Consider the following 17,786-nt stretch of genomic DNA (forward strand, 5'->3'; position numbering starts at 1 on the left):
GTTCAGCATAGCTGAACATGCGATCTGTCCCTGTGTCACTCAGTCACCTCCCCCCACACACGTCAGTAAGCACCAGGCATACATTAACCCCTTGATCACCAATAAAAATTAACCCCTTCCCTGCCAGTGTCATTTTTACAGTAACAGTGCATATATATAGCACTGATTACTGTAGTAATGTCACTGGTACCCCCAAAAGTGTCAAAAATGTCAGTCAAGGGTCCGATCTGTCCGCTGCAATGTCGCAGTCCCGCAAAAAAAAAAAAATCGCAGGTCGCCGCCATTACTCGTTAAAAAAAAAAAAACACCAAAAATGACAGAAATCTTAGTTAGTAAACGCAATAACTTTTGCGCAAACCAATCAAAATAGGCTTATTGCGATTTTTTTTACCAAAAATATGTAGCAGAAAACAAATTGGCCTAAAATGATAAAAAATTTTGATTTTTACATTTTTTGGGGGGGAATTTCATATAAAAAAATGTGAAAAATATTGTTATTTTTTCAAAATGTTCTCTCTTTTTTTGTTTATAGCGCAAAAAGTAAAAATCGCACAGATGATCAAATACCACCAAAATAAAGCTCTGTTTGTGGGAAAAAAAGGACATAAATTTTGTTTGGGTATGGCGTAGCACGACCGCGCAATTGTCAGTTACACAGTCGCAGTCACAAGTCGCACAGTGCCGAATCGCAAAAAGTGGCCTGGACGTAAGACAGCAAAATCCTCCGGTGGTAAAGTGGTTAATAGCAGTGTACATGTCAGTTAGGGGCATAGGGGTTGAGTAACTAAGACTGAAGAGTGCAAAATGTGTTGCAGCTCTGCATAGAAACCAATCAGCTTCCAGGTTTCATTATCATTATCAAAGTTTAATTGAACAAGCTGAAGTTAGAAGCTGATTGGCTAGCATGCACAGCTGCAGCAGATTTTGCACAGTTTTAGGCTGGGTTCACACTTAAAACGGATGCGGCTGACAGCAGGGGGTCCGGTGCATCCCTTTTCTCTGTTTTAGCTGAATTTTTGGCTGAATTTGGACCTGAAATGGAGCCAAAGAGGCACAGGACCTCTGTACAATTCGATCCGCAGCCACCCTGAAGATGTATGAACCCGCTCTTTTGAGAGACGGTCACAATCTCCTGTCATGCAAATGCCAGGAAACCCACATCCAATTCGCATAAGTGTGAACCCAGTCTTAGTAAATCAGTCCTAATGTGTCAGTTGGTGTCTTTGTCAATTAGTGGAAGTAGAAGTGTAAATGTCAGTTAGAGTCAGTGTAATGCTGGCCATACACTATACGAAAAATCATTCAAACTCATTTTCGAAAAAACGAACACTCAACTGTGAGAGTAAACGATCGTGCCATCATGTAATGACCGATAAATCGTTCGATGGACATACATGAATCAGTTTTTTGTTTGTTGTTTCACAAAAACCTAGTGCAAACAGTTTTGTCCTTAATTTTTTCGGCTCAAAAACATCACAACTGATTACCAATTCATGCCCATTAACTGGCAGAAAAACTAAAGAACTGTCAAAATGACCGAATTTCGGAGGATTTTTGGAATAGTGTATGGCCGGAATTAGTGTCTGTGTGGCAGTTAGTGTATTTTAGGTAAGAAAAAAAAAAAAACTAAATAGGTTCTATTGTTTCTTGGCCCTACTATGGATACAAAGAACAAATCGTGCACACATATGTGGTATTACTGCGATTGTCAGGAGTAGGAGAATTTATTTTACTGTGTTTTTTTTTTTTGAAAGGTGGTACATGGTAATAGCATACAAATATATAACCAAATTTAAAAACATATATTTTTTTTACTATTTTGGGCAAGTTTTTCTTACATAATAAAACAAATGAAAGCCCAATTTGTCCTGAAAAAATAAATAAATAAATAAATAAATAAATAAAAAAGGTATCATTCACCTGAATACACAAAGTAGTTGGGATGATATGTACAGTTTTACTAACGGAGGTCAAAGTTGCAATAATGGGTTTGGGCATTCAGGTTTAATTTGACCCTGGTTATGAAAGGGTAAATATGCGTGCCAAAGACACGCCCAAAAAAAATAAAACAATTTTTGCAAAACGGATCTGTCATTGAAAGGGTTAAATATCTTATTCCAGTACTAAAGCTTCTATCTTCAGCACCATGGAGAGATCCCAATCAGAAAAACCTCCTCCAGTAACAAAGCTTCCATCTTTAGCACCATGGACAGCTCCCAATCAGGAAAACCTTCTCCAGTAACAAAGCTTCTACTTTCACCATCATGGAAAACTCCAAATCAGGAAAACTTACTCCAGTAACAAAGCTTCTATCTTCAGCATCATGGACAACTCCCAACCAGAAAAACTTCCTCCAGTAACAAAGCTTCAATTTTCAGCATCATGGACAACTCCCAACCAGAAAAACTTCCTCCAGTAACAAAGCTTCTATCTTCAGCATCATGGACAGCTCCCAATCAGGAAAAGTTCCTCCAGTAACAAAGCTTCTGTTTTCAGCTCCATGGACAGCTCCGAACCAGAAAAACTTCCTCCAGTAACAAAGCTTCAATTTTTAGACTCATGGACAGCTCACAATCAGGAAAACTTACTCCAGTAACAAAGCTTCTATGTTCAACATCATGGACAAATCCCAATCAGGAAAAATTCCTCCAGTAACAAAGCACCATGGACAGATCTTAATCAGGAAAACTTCCTCAAGTAACAAAGCACCATGGACACCTCACAATCAGGGAAAAGTTCCTCCAGTAACAAAGCACCATGGACAGCTCCCAATCAGGAAAACTTCCTCAAGTAACAAAGCACCATGGACACCTCACAATCAGGGAAAAGTTCCTCCAGTAACAAAGCACCATGGACAGCTCACAATCAGGAAAACTTTCTCCAGTAACAAAGCTTCTATGTTCAGCACCATGGACAACTCCCAATCAGGAAAACTTTCTCTAGTAACAACGCATCAATCTTCAGCATCATGGACAATTCCCAATCAGGAAAAGTTCCTCCAGTGTCAAAGCTTATATTGTCAGCATTATGGACAACTCCCAATCAAGAAAAGTTCCTTCAGTAACAAAGCTTCTATTTTCAGCATTATGGACAACTCCAAATCAGGAAAACTTCCTCCAGTAACAAAGCTTCCATATTTAGCACCATGGACAACTCACAATCAGGAAAAGTTCATTCAGTAACAAAGCACCATGGGCAGCTCCCAATAAGGAAAACCTCCTCCAGTAACAAAGCTTCTATCTTCAGCACAATGGAAAACTCCAAATCAGGAAAAATTCCTCCAGTAACAAAGCTTCCATCTTTAGCACCATGGACAGCTCCCAATGAGGAAAACTTCCTCCAGTAACAAAGCACCATGGACAACTCACAATCAGGAAAACTTCCTCCAGTAACAAAGCTTCAATCTTCAGCATCATGGACAACTCCCAATAAGGAAAAGTTCCTCCAGTAACAAAGCACCATTGACAGCTCCCAATCAGGAAAACTTTCTCTAGTAACAACGCATCAATCTTCAGCATCATGGACAATTCCCAATCAGGAAAACTTCCTCCGGTATCAAAGCTTATATCGTCAGCATTATAGACAACTCCCAATCAAGAAAAGTTCCTTCAGTAACAAAGCACCATGGACAGCTCCCTAACAGGAAAACTTCCTCCAGTAACGAAGCTTCAATCTTTAGCACCATGGACAACTCCCAGTCAGAAAAACTTCCTCCAGTAACAAAGCTTCTATCTTTAGCATCATGGACAACTCCCAATCAGAAAAACTTCCTCCAGTAAATAACAAAGCTTCTATCTTCAGCATCATGACCAATTCCCAATCAGGAAAAGTTCCTCCAGTATCAAAGCTTATATCGTCAGCATTATGGGCAACTCCCAATCAAGAAAAGTTACTTCAGTAACAAAGCACCATGGACAGCTCCCTAACAGGAAAACTTCCTCCAGTAACAAAGCATCTATCGTCAGCATCATGGACAACTCCCAATCAGGAAAAGTTCATTCAGTATCAAAGCCTTTATCTTCAGCATCCTTGACATCTCCCAATCCTGAAAACTTCCTCCAGTAAAAAAAAAACGTGTTAGATATGCAAAACGATTTACGTCTGCTGGCCAAATTTGAGGTGCCATTAAAAATGAACACCTTGCGCATCATTGATCTTCACAAGGCCATAAGGCAGGTGAATATTTTTGATTTACAAATTCATTTAAGGTTTTACTCCACTTTTGTTGAGAAAAAACACTCCTCTCTGGGTGATCTATGTACATTGAAGGGATTTTGTTATTCTGAAGACATAGCTGTTTGTCTGTGTCCGTGTACAAAGTCAATGCGTATGGGAATGATTTTTTAATTATCAGTCAGCTGCTGTACTTGCAGGGTCCTAATGAGGAAAATGGCAAGGTTTGCATTAATTTATATGTGATATTCCCTTTGGGAGTATCTAACCAAAAAAACATTTTTGTTGCAGGGGATGCCCAAAATCTGACATCTAGGAAAATCAGTGAGCCAATCACACAAGCAGGAAATTACATTTCGGGGGGGGGGGGGGAGTTCTGTATACCATCTTTGTACAGAACACCCCCAGGTTGCCATATTGCATTTTGCAGAAAATTACAACAGCTGCAGATTGAAAAGGAAAGGTCATTTTTAATAACATTCAATTACAATATGACTTGTGTTGCAATTGTATATGCTATATTATTTGTTATTTGTTCCTGAAAGAAGTGGAGTTATCCTTTGAGCAATTAATCCTTTCATTTATATACATTTGGATCAAATACATGTATATGGTGAATATTACCGAATACATAAAAACCAAAAAGAATCCTGCGCTAAAAAAATTGTGATAATAATAATGATTGTGAGAGCAGCTGATACACTTGATCTATAGAAATCCAAAAAACATAAAATACAAATAGTGCAGCGCTAACGTGTTATGATGTGAACAATATAATGCAAAAAAATTAGACCATGAATCGTGCAATAGAGTAAATCCAACAATAATGCACAAATATATATTATAAATAGTGCAACACTAACATGATATAGTGTGAACCATATAAGATTATAATCATTAAACGTGCATTAGAGTGAACAAAAGTCCATATTAGAATCCAACAAAAATGCACAGGTCCAAGGATGGACAATGATAGAGAGGAGGCTTGAATCCCAAGCAGGTCATGTAGCAGGAATACACCCGTTACAGATATATAGATAGGCTGCTTACCAGAAGCACGTATGACGAAACCGGCTGGGCGGTACCGGACGCACAGCTACCACGCCCCCTAGACGCCTGACTTCCTTACTACACACGGGACACTGCTGTTTGTAATGATTTTACTGATGCGATCATTCTATCTACAATATGTAAGTGCAATATGGAATAAATTTCTCTTTGTTTTACTTAAACTGGATTACGCTATGGGTTCTTTTATTTCTTCTCCATACACATGGTGGTTTGTTTGCCCGAAGCTTTGATACAAAAGGTTTGGTGGAGAAACATCCCTTTGCCCTGGTTTCCATAAGAAGGAATATATCTATATTCACATCTTAGCGTGTGTGGCCTGTCCATTAATTTGGAGGCCGTGGCTTCTGGTAAGCAGCCTATCTATATATCTGTCACGGGTGTATTCCTGCTACATCACCTCCTTGGGATTCAAGCCTCCTCTCTTGTCCATCCTGGGACCTGTGCATTTTTGTTGGATTCTAATATGGACTTTTGTTCACTCTAATGCACGTTTAATGATTATAATCTTATATGGTTCACATTATATCACTATATTAGTGTTGCACTATTTATAATATATATTTGTGCATTATTATTGGATTTACTCTATTGCACGATTCACGGTCTAATTTTATGCATTATACTGTTCACATCATAACACGTTAGCGCTGCACTATTTGTATTTTATAATATTACTGAATAAGCTCATTCACAGTGGATAAAACAACTTGCTTCCCGTTTTCCTGACTGCTCTTTCTTAAAAGTTGTTTCCAAAGTTTCCTGGCGCCCAATGACAGAGCGGACATTAGCGTCTCACCTTGAAATGAAAGCCTCACATGGCTGCGGCGCCTCAGCAAGTAAAAAGATATCTTTAGAAAAAAAAAAAGAACAAAAGTAAAATGCATAAATCTGATTATAAGAGGGAGAAGAGTCACCATAGTTGTGTTACCTTCATCCGGAGAGATAAGTGGATTAAACACTTGGCATTCATTACTGTATAACAGCGATATGTCATTGCCCAATCACCGTATGGCTGGAAATAGGACATAGAGGAGGCTGAGTATTAATGATAGCAAAAGATCAAAAGGAGCAATGGCATATATATGGCCAAAAGAAGGATTGTTAAAGCTGAACTCCAGATGCAGAAGAAAAAGCTGAGCAAATCACCATGATTTAGACTCACAAGGCTGCATGAGTGCTGCCGACACTGGGGAGCTACAGTTTATTTAGGGAACCATGAATGCCAACATGTACTGTGACATACTGAAGCAGAGCATGATCCCCTCCCTTCAGAGACTGGGCCACAGGGCAGTATTCCAACATGATAACGGCCCCAAACACACCTCCAAGACGACCACTGCCTTGCTAAAGAAGCTGAGGGTAAAGGTGAATGGCCAAGCATTTCTCCAGACCTAAACCCTATTGAGCCTCTGTGGGGCATCCTGAAACAGAAGGTGGAGGAGCATAAGTTTTCTAACATCCACCAGCTCTGTGATGTCGTCATGGAGGAGTGGAAGAGGACTTCAGTGGCAACCTGTGAAGCTCTGGTGACCTCCATGCCCAAGAGGGTTAAGGCAGTGCTGGAAAATAATGGTGGCCACACAAATAATTGACACTTTGGGCCCAATTTGGACATATTTACTTAGGGGTGTACTCACTTTTGTTGCCAGCGGTTTGGACATTAATGGCTGTGTGTTGAGTTATTTTGAGGGGACAGCAAATTTGCACTGTTATACAAGCTGTACACTCACTACTTTACATTGTAGCAAAGTGTCATTTCTTCAGTGTTGTCACATGAAAAAATATAATAAAATAGTTACAAAAATGTGAGGGGTGTACTCACTTTTGTGAGATACTGTATATAAAACAAAAATTGCATAGGTATTGTCTAGCGAATCTGCTTGTATAGTTGTTTTGTGCACAATCGCATGTTTACAGGCTATTACCTCTACAGATGTGTTGCCATGGCTATTTGTAGTGATTTTGTAGCACTAATATGGAGTAAATTTAAGACCATGTGTTGTTTTAGAAGTTGGGCTCCACCTATTGATATGCAAATGTATCTGTCGGACTGGTTTATGAGCTCAGCACAAGAAGTCAGGCTTTTTACAGGAAGTATGGCGGACGGGATTAGGAAATTTGAACAAGCATGTGGGCAGGCAAAGGACAGAGTTGTTCTTGCAGACAAGGAGGGAAGACTTGTTCCTGAGACTTCGGAGGAAATAGATGTTTTGTGTTAGACTCTTGAGTGAGCAAACTTTCAGAAAATTCCATCACTAGAAAGTCAAGCAGCTGACTAGTATACGTATGCCTATCCCATATGATGTACATGCTTATTAGGAAGGGTAGATTGTTTGTATATTGTAAGTATATTTTTGCTATACTTTGCATGCTATAAATTGTGTATCCTGTAGTTGCATGTGCAGTTTTCTGTTTAGTAAAAGCATTAATACACTACAGAGTTTTTAAATCTTCCTTGGCTTTTACCGCAAGAACCAACCAAAACAATTGGGGGCTCGTCCGGGATTAGTCATGTTGCCGCACTTGACGCTGCTAGGCACTCCGGGTTCAGGGATCTAAACCTGACTAACTTTGCAAAACAACAGGTCAAATCTTATTCATTCATAAAAAGAGTGGCTAAGGAAAATACTGTAATATGGCCACTAGTTGGAGCTGATGACTATAGTAAATCAGTATTTATTAGAATCCTCAAGAATCCTAGAATCATCTCGTGGCCATGGGTGCAGTATTTTCCCAAACCATTATATATATATATATATATATATATATATATATATATATATATATATTTTTTTTTTTCCATAAATGATGACATAAACTCTTGGATTTACACAAACACCTTTGCAGTGGTACCCCAATGCACAGCAGTGGGTAAATGTTTGCTAAGTCTAGGCAAAGCTATTATTCTTACCCTACTTCTCACTTCTGCAGGTCTCCACCATTCTGTGTGACCGGTCCCCCAAAGCCTCTTTTCTCAGGTGCTCATGATGGGGGTCATACTCTAATGTCACCAAACTTTGCTCTGGAGGGAAAACACAACCAAGTGGGCCTTTCATGGTGAGGACAGATTTTGATGGGCCAAAGAGTATGCACAATGCAATGTGGAATATGGAGCTGCAGTGGATAATGCAAATAGTAAATGTTGGGTGTTCCTTTACCCGTACTTTACAATGTGTCTTTGGACACTTTCTTGGTGCTTTAAATCATCTCCAAAGCCTTCATAGAAGTATATGACAAAACTCACTAACAGCACCTGCAACTTTCGAGAGGCTTTTATTCAGCCTTAGCTTTGCTTTGTTTTGTAGGTATTGCAGGTGTGAGATATCCCAGGATGCACTGGGAAACCAAAAAGCAATTTGGAAAGAGGTCATTAGCAGCCACTTCTGGTTCATGTCATATTCTATGAGTGTCTGTGGCAGACGTCACATCTGGTGTGCAGCGTGGAGTAGCAGGAAGGTGAGTGGTGTCCAGGTTGGAGTGGAGCAACTATCAGACGGCACATGTGCTGTGCAACATGGGAACGCTAACGGGCAAGGTGAATGGGACTGGAGAGTGAAGACTGAGGAGGATCAGCAGACCTGGGGTACCAGAGCAGGAGAAACTAGCAATGTCACACATAGTGTGCATCATTGGAGCAATGTAGCAGTCGATGTGTGGGGACTGGAGATAGAGGATCAGAAAACCTGGAAATAGGCAGAACTGTGGTTTACTACTGAGTGGGGCATCAGCAGAGCTGGGGGTATTACTGAGCAGGGGATCTGCTAAATGAGAGTACTAACAAGTTGGGGATCTGCTGAACGAGGGTATTAATAAGCTGGGTATCTGCTGAATGAGGGTACTAATAAGCTGGGGTTCTGCTGAGTGAGGGTACTAATAAGCTTGGGATCTGCTGAATGAGGGTACTAATAAGCTGGGGATCTGCTGAACGAGGGTACTAATAAGCTGAGAATCTGCTGAATGAGGATACTAATAAGCTGGGGATCTGCTGAATGAGGATACTTATAAGCTGAGAATCTGCTGAACGAGGATACTAATAAGCTGGGGATCTGCTGAATGAGGTTACTAATAAGCTGGGGATCTGCTGAATAAGGGTACAATCAAGCTGAGGATCTGCTAAACGAGGGTGCTAAAAACCAGGGGATCTGCTGAACGAGGGTACTAATAAGCTGGGGATCTGCTGAACGAGGGTACTAATAAGCTAGGGATCTGCTGAACGAGGGTACTAATAAGCTAGGGATCTGCTGAATGAGGGTACTAATAAGCTGGGGATCTGCTAAACGAGAGTACTAATAAGCTTGGGATCTGCTGAACGAGGGTACTAATAAGCTTGGGATCTGCTGAACGAGGGTACTAATAAGCTGGGGATCTGCTGAAGGAGGGTACTAAAAAGCTGGGGATTTGCTGAACGAGGGTACTAATAAGCTGGGGATCTGCTGAAGGAGGGTACTAACAAGCTGGGGATCTGCTGAATTGGGGTACTAAATAGCTGGGGATCTGCTGAATGGAGATTCTATTGAGATGGGGATCTGCTGAACAGGGGTAGTAATGAGCAGGAGTTCTACTCTGCCCCTCTAAAACAAATAAAAAATCAACACACACAGAGTATTTGCCAAGCTTTACTAACTCTTTCGCTGCCAGGTCCATACGTTGTACGGACCTGACAGCAGGGGGAGGGGGGAGGGGGGGGAGGTTTCACACACAATCCGGGGGTTGCAGCCAACCGGATTGTGTGTAAAACTGACAGGCACACTGGAAGCATTCAGGCAGCTGCGCTGCGACTGGATTGCTTTCAAACAACTACGGGACCGGCGCCCCATTGCCACTGGTCCCCCCAAACGCGTTAAAAATGTCAGTTAGGGGTCTGTCCGCCGCAATGTCGCATTCCCGCTAAAAATCGCTGATCGCCGCCATTACTAGTAAAAAAAAAAACAATGACATATATCTTTCCCCTTTCCCAAAAAATTTTGTTTGAAAGACAGCTGCGCAAATACAGTGTGACATAAAATATTGAAAAAATCGCCATTTTATTATCTAGGGTATCTGCTAAAAAATATATATACAGTATCTCACATATGTAAGTACACCCCTCAAATTTTTGTGAATATTTTATTCTATCTTTTCATGTGACAACACTGAAGAAATGACACTTTGTTACAATGTAAAGTAGTGAGTGTACAGCTTGTATAACAGTGTAACTCTCTCTGGGAAGGTCGGACCCTCACACTCTAGGGTTCCCTCCGTCCTGATGTGACCCTACCCCCACCTACCCTCCCCCCACCCGCCCCCCTACATGGGGGACTGTTCGGGCCTACCTGAGTCTGGGGCCTAGTGTGCAGGGGGGCTGGGGGGTGCACCATTTGCAGCGCTCGGTCGATAGGCGGAGAGGGCCTTGATCGGGCCTTTCAGGCCTGGATGGTGTAGTAGGGTTGGCGGGGGGTCCTGTTGCCGCGCGGGGCTGCCATTTTGTTGTAGCCTTGTCTGCATTTGTGGCAGCGGCCATCTTGGGGGGGGGGTTTCGAACATTTTACGGTGGATTTTTTGCTGGGAAGACCCGTGGGTGTGCCTGGAGGCGTTTTTTCTGGGGAGATTTCCTTTCATGAGTCACCGCTGACACGTGCAGACCTCCTCGAAGTTTGCTGCATTCCATGGACAGTGAGTTGCTGGTGGCTTATTCTCTCTCTCTCTCTGCAGGGGGGAGGGGGGGGGGTGGTCTGTAGCGTGAGCCTGACCTCCAGGGGGCGCTGTTCCCTTTTCACAAAAAAAAAGAAGATGGTTTATTGCAGCATGAATTTTCACCCTTTCTAGTCTCAGCTTCCTTTGTCAGCCCCAGCATTACGTCCCATTACATCTCAAAAAGAAAGAAAACTGTCTCTTTAACCACTTGCCGACTGCTGCAAGTACATATACTGCGGCGGTCAGCCCCCTCACAGGCAAAGTGACGTAGGGGTACGCCACTAGCCTGTGAGGCTCTGGGGAGCGAGCGCGCGCCGCCGGATGCACGCTCCCGCTCGGTCACGGACCCCGCCGTGCGTGTGCCCGGCGGACTCGATGTCCGCCGGGCACTCGCGATCGTCCGTTACACCGGGAGAAAGGCAGGCGGCTAATGTAAACAAAGCCGCCTGTCATTCTCCCCTGTGTAAGAATAGTGATCATACGGTTCTACTATGTAGGATCGTTGATCACTGTTCTTACTCCTGAAGCCACAACAAATCACAGTTAGAATCACGCCCCTAGGGACACACTTAACCCCTCGCTCTCAAAAAAAGTTAACCCCTTCACTGCTAGTGTCATTTTTACAGTAACAGTGCATATGTATAGCACTGATTACTGTAGAAATGTCACTGGTAACCCCAAAAGTGTCAAAAATGTCAGTCAAGGGTCCGATCTGTCCGCCGCAATGTTGCAGTACCGCAAAAAAAATCGCAGATCGCTGCCATTACGCGTTAAAAAAAAAAAACAACAAAAATGACAAAAATCTTTCCCTTAGTTAGTAAACGCAATAACTTTTGCGCAAACCAATCAAAATACGCTTTTTGCGACTTTTTTTAACAAAAATATGTAGCATAAAACAAATTGGCCAAAAATGTTAAAAAAAAAAAATTAGATTTTTACATTTTTTGGGGGGGAAATTTCATATGAAAAAATGTGAAAAACGTTATTTTTGCAAAATTGACGCTCTTTTTTTGTTTATAGCGCATGATCAAAAAAATCGCACAGGTGATCAAATACCACCAAAAGAAAGCTCTGTTTGAAGGAAAAAAAGGACGTCAAATTTGTTTAGGTACAGCGTCACACGACCGCGCAATTGTCCGTTAAATTCACGCAGTGCCGAATTGCAAAATAGGCCCTGGTCAGGAAGGGGGGAAAATCTTCCGGGGCTTAAGTGGTTAAGACTTCCTCTTTCCAGATGCTGTGATCATACGTCTGAATAGAGAGTAGGCAGAGCATGTGCCGCTGACTGTAAGCCCCGCTCTGATCAATGTATGAGAGGTAAGGTGTCTCCAGTCGGAGACAACATAATATCTAATTGTTACTGGCCCAGCGGGTCAAATGCCCTTCTGTCCCCCAGCCCTGTCCCCTGCCAGGGCATCTCAGTCACTCTGTCATACTTGATTTGAGTACCGGAATTCTAGGAAGAGAACACACGCCTATTCCATAAATGGTTCCCAATTCTACGAAAGATCACATATGGTCATTTGAATATGTGCATAATTTATTTCCACCATATGCGGCAGGCTCTGCTCACATCCAATGAAAGGGACATATGTGCAATTATAACCCATAATTATAGCGCACACGGGTATAGTGCTTGGAATGAAGTCAGGCAATGTATGAATGGATTTAGCATATCAAAGGAAGGGTGAAGGATTTATTTTATCGCTCATTATGTAAAGATGTGGCTCTTGGCTACACACTGATTATTGAGGTCAGGAGATGCTTAACTGCAAGTCAACTGCACCTATTAACGTATGGCAAAAAGGGTAAGTAGTAGGATTTTAACCACTTCTGGACCGGAAGATTTTCCCCCTTAATGACCAGGCCATATTTTGCGATTCGGCACTGTGTTATTTTAATGGACAATTGCGCGGTCGTGCGACGCTGTACCCAAATAAAATTAATGTCTTCCCCCCCCCCCACACACACAAATAGAGCTTTCTTTTGGTGGGATTTGATCACCTCTGCGATTTTTATTTTTTGTGCTATAAACAAAAAAAAGAGCGACAATTCTGAAAAAAAAAAAAAAACAATATTTTTCACATTCTGCTATATAACATTCCCCAAAAAAGAAAAATTAAAAAATTAACATTTAACATTTTAGGCCAATTTGTTTTCTGCTACATATTTTTGGTAAAAAAAAAATAAAAAGAAAATTGCAATAAGCGTACTGTATTTTAATTGGTTTGCGCAAAAGTTATCACATCTACTAGCTACTGTACAGGAAAGATTTATGTAATTTTTATTGTTTTTTTTTTTTTTTTACTAGTAACGGCGGAGATCTGCGATTTTTTTGGGCCGGACAGATCGGACCCCTGACTGACATTTTTTACACTATTGGGGGGACCAGTGACATTACTACAGTAATCAGTGCTAAAAATATGCATTGTTTCTGTAATAATGACACTGGTAGGGAAGGGGTTAACACTGGGGGTGATCAAGGGGTTAAATGTGAGCCTAGGGAAGTGATTCTAACTGTATGGGGGCGTGGCTTGTGAAATGATCACAGAGACCTGTGATCCTATATAGAAGGATCACAGGCGCTCTGTGATCATTCCAGAGAGAAGAACGGTCAGCTGTGTTTACAACAGCTGACCGTTCTTCTCTCTCACAGTGTCAGGTGTCAGGTGGCAATCGGAGTCCCCACTGCCGGTGCGTGACTGACGTAGGTCTACACACAGTAAAAAGGCAGCGGGCGGTGATCAAACAAGTACACTTTTGTAAGAATTTTTTATTTTTTTTTATTTCTAACAATAAAATATTTAAAAACACATATCAAATGTCATAGCTTGCATAGTGATACCAACAATCATTGTCCGCTACAAACGTGTACGGCTGTTGGTCGAGATAAAGAGCTATGGTCGACGTGTTTTGCGGAAGTGACCGCTTCTTCAGGACCTTTTATCTCTCACTTAAATGCACTTGATCAAAGAATGGATTCTGATATATACAGTATATATATATACACACACACACACAGTGTGATATATATATATATATATATATATATACAGTATATATATGTGTAAGATTAACAAGACATAAAGAAACATAGCTGCATTAATTTATAATATCTTTGTAAGTAATGAGCTTGGGAATAGTTTTGTTTACATGTCTCTGGTTTATAAAAATTAAATACATATATGAATGCTTATATGAGTGTTTCTGTACATATACCTAATGGATGGTTATTATGTCCAGTAGAGTGTGAGTTCCTCCTCATTTTTTGAGTCCTGAAGAAGCCATGCATACGGCAAAACACGTTGACCTATGGAGGTTACCCTTCTTTATAGACATCCCCGGCTGGGTCTTCCCATGGTATTATCCCCACCTGGGATTACGTGTCCAAATCGGCCCTTCGAGGTCATATCTCTTTAATGCTTCTTTGCACTGTTTTTCATGTTGTTTTAATATGTACTGATGTTGATTTAATGTCATGTGATACCTTTTTAATGTGTTTAAATAAATACTCTTTGATATTTCAATATGTTTGATATAGTCTCAAATCTATGCCAGTAAAGTCCTCCTGTTACAAGACGGGATTCTGTTTTCCTTTTTTTGTTTATTTATAATATTCATTACCCACTTGTAATGTACATTTACTGCAGCAAAGTGGCTCTATTGCATGAAATCACGTACCTGTATGTCAATTCCGGCAATAGCCACTAGGTGGCGTCGGCGCGCCACCGGTGTAGCGGGCACGCTGCCAGAGGCGCAATTGTGTGATGATTGGACATAGGGCGAGCAAAATAGCGGGTCCAGTGGACCTGATGTCTGCCGGCCACCCGCGATTGTTCCAGACAGAGTCAGAATGGTGGTCTGCCTATGTCAGTGGTTCTCAAATCCAGTCCTCAGGACCCATTAACAGGCCAGATTTTAAGTATTACCTTGGGGAGATGCAGACTAGAGTACTGCAATAACTGAGCAGTAAATTATATCACCTATGATGTACAGTATTTCAGTTATCTTGCAAACCTGGGCTGTTAGTGGGTCCTGAGGACCAGAGTTGAGAACCACTGGCCTAAGGCACATTGCCATTCTGAAACAGGAGAAGATAGAGATCTTGTGTTCCTGCTAAGTAAGAACATGGATGTCTGTCTTCCCCCAGTCAGAGCGCCTCCCCCACACAGTTAGCGAGCACCCCTAGGGACACATTTAACCCTTTGATCACCTCTGATGTTAACCCCTTCCCTGCCAGTGTCATTATTACAGTAACAGTGCATATTTTTTTTAGCACTGATAACTTCAGTAATGTCACTGGTCTCTAATAGAAGTGTCAGTTAGGTGTCCGAATTGTCAACCGCAATGTCACAGTCCCACTAAAAATCGCTGCCATTAACTAGTAAAAAAAAACAAATAAATAATAAAAATGCCCTAAAAATATCTCATAGTTTGTAGATGCAATAACTTTGCGCGAACCAATTAAAATACGCTTATTGGATTTTTTTATTTTTTTTTTACCAAAAATATGTAGCAGAATACATATTGGCCTAAATGAATTTGGGAATAATCTCAGAAGAATTTCAATCTAATGTCAAAAGCAACCAGCCTTTGCCCATTGACAAAAGCTGAAAGCCCATTGACACAGGCCTTTAAAGGACTATGATTTGGGGATTAGGAACATTTTAACCCACATGGAACTCCACCAGTTATAACTATATGGGACACTGTTGTGCTGAGCATGCTGTGGTTATGTACTCATCCCCAAAACATTGATTTTAGTCCCCAGACTCAAGATCTGTAGGCCATAGGGCCTGGTCAGTTTTGTCTAATGTCAAAAGCGACCAGCATTTGCCCAATGACAAAAGCCCAAAGGTCATTGATGCTGGCCTTTATGAGACCATGCTTTGTTGATTAGGAACATTTTAACTGAGGGAGTTAGGCTCACCAGGGGATCCCACCTAAGATGTAAACGGTGGTATAGGCAGAAGCTGTCAACTCACGCGCTATCCGGCATATGAGGAGACCCGCCAATCCCTGGAACAGAGGTGAAGAGTCCAGAAGGAGAGCGGAGGGAAGAGGCAGTGTGGGAGAGACACCGTGAGGAAGCACGCACATGGCAATCGGATCAGATCAGTTTGAACCCGCTTGGACTGGCTCGGTTTTTGCCACTTGGGTACTCGGGTACTCGGCCACAAAGCTCTGCCCCCCACTGTCTGTTTCCAGTCACGTAGTTCGGACTGTGAAGACCGCGGAAGTGGGGAGACCCGGGCCTGGGACGGACGAACCGGAGAGGCTAGAGGGTCTAGAGGGGCTCCACAGAGACAAAATGTAAAGTCTTACGTGGAAGCTGGAGGCACGCAGATACTAGATCCCATTACCGGGCACAGGAGAAAGAGGAGAAGCCCCTGTAGTATGAAGCTAGAGCGTCCATCAGAGTGGTGAGTCTCTCCTCTCCTTTTCTTGACCTCACTTACAAGTCTTACATATCACATATGATATAAAAACATTGTAAGAAATAAACAACTGAAAGAACTGTGAGCAAAACAAAAAAGAGTGAGCGGGGACATATTAAATAAGGAAAACAGTGAAAGGGAGAAAAAGGAACAAGACCCTAAAAGGGAGCTCCCTAACTGGAAGCAACCTGGACAGGTGTGTGGAGGGAAAGGAATATGCTATGAGGACTGGAAACTGTTAGGAAAGGACCAAAGCCCATTAAGGAAGCCTGGGAAAAGTTACTCATCTGAAGTACCTAGAAGTGGCCTATATATAGAGAAGAAAAGTAGAGGGGAAAACAAAAAACAAAGAAAAACAAACAAAGGAAAACCTCACAATGAGGGGCAAACCAGCAAAGGATAGGGGTGGAAGAAACGGAAGGAAAAGTAGATAATCATGCCCAAGAAATAAAAGAGCTTAAAGAACATATGAAAAACTTACAAATTGAAAAAAGGAATATGAGGTATAAAAATGAAAACCAGGAAAATCGTAATAGAAGGAAAAATTTGAGAATCAGAGATTTACCAGAAACATCACGAGAGGAGAAATTAAAGGACATAATGGAAAAAGTGTTTTAACCCCTTATTAGGAAGAGCAATAACAGAGACTTTGAAGAATGAAAGGGCCCATAGGATCAGGAAACCTCAAAATTTGACACGCGGAAATACCAAGAGATGTAATAATGAGATTTCACTATTACGAGGACAAAGCACAAATATGAAAAAAAACTCAGAAGAGCACCGCCGTTAAGGTTTGAAGGAACAAACCTCCAGATATTTGCAGATTTAGCACCAGAAACCTTAGGCTTCCTAAACCACTACTAGAACAAATGTGATTGCAGAACATTCAATATTCTTGGGGTTTCCCGGCCTGTTTGGTTGAATGAAAAGACAGCAAGATTAAAATTCTCTGAAGAGACACAAGAGTTTTGTAAGCAACTGGACTTATCTATCCCCGACATACCTGGCTGGACAGATATAACGAGAAATGGTATAGTGTCAGAAGAAGACCAATGGCAACTTGTGCCTAAGAACATCCCGATGTCTAAAAGAAAGTAAAAGAGAAGAACGACAGATTTGAAATGGGGGGGGGGAGAAGGAACTTGCGACATCTGTGGCATTGTGCTGTGTGATAAAACTGCACATTTTAGAGTGGCCTTTTATTGTGGCCAGCCTAAGGCACACCTGTGCAATAATCATGCTGTCCAATCAGCATCTTGATATGCCACACCTGTGAGGTGGATGGATTATCTCGGCAAAAGAGTAGTGAATAATATTTGAGAGAAATAGGCCTTTGTGTGCATAGAAAGACTTAGATCTTTGAGTTCAGCTCATGAAAAATGGGGGCAAAAGCAAAAGTGTTGCATTTTATAATTTTTTTCAGTGTAATTT

This window comes from Pelophylax lessonae, assembly GCF_965119305.1.
Source record: "Pelophylax lessonae genome assembly, chromosome: 1".
NCBI classification, from domain to species: Eukaryota; Metazoa; Chordata; class Amphibia; order Anura; family Ranidae; genus Pelophylax; species Pelophylax lessonae.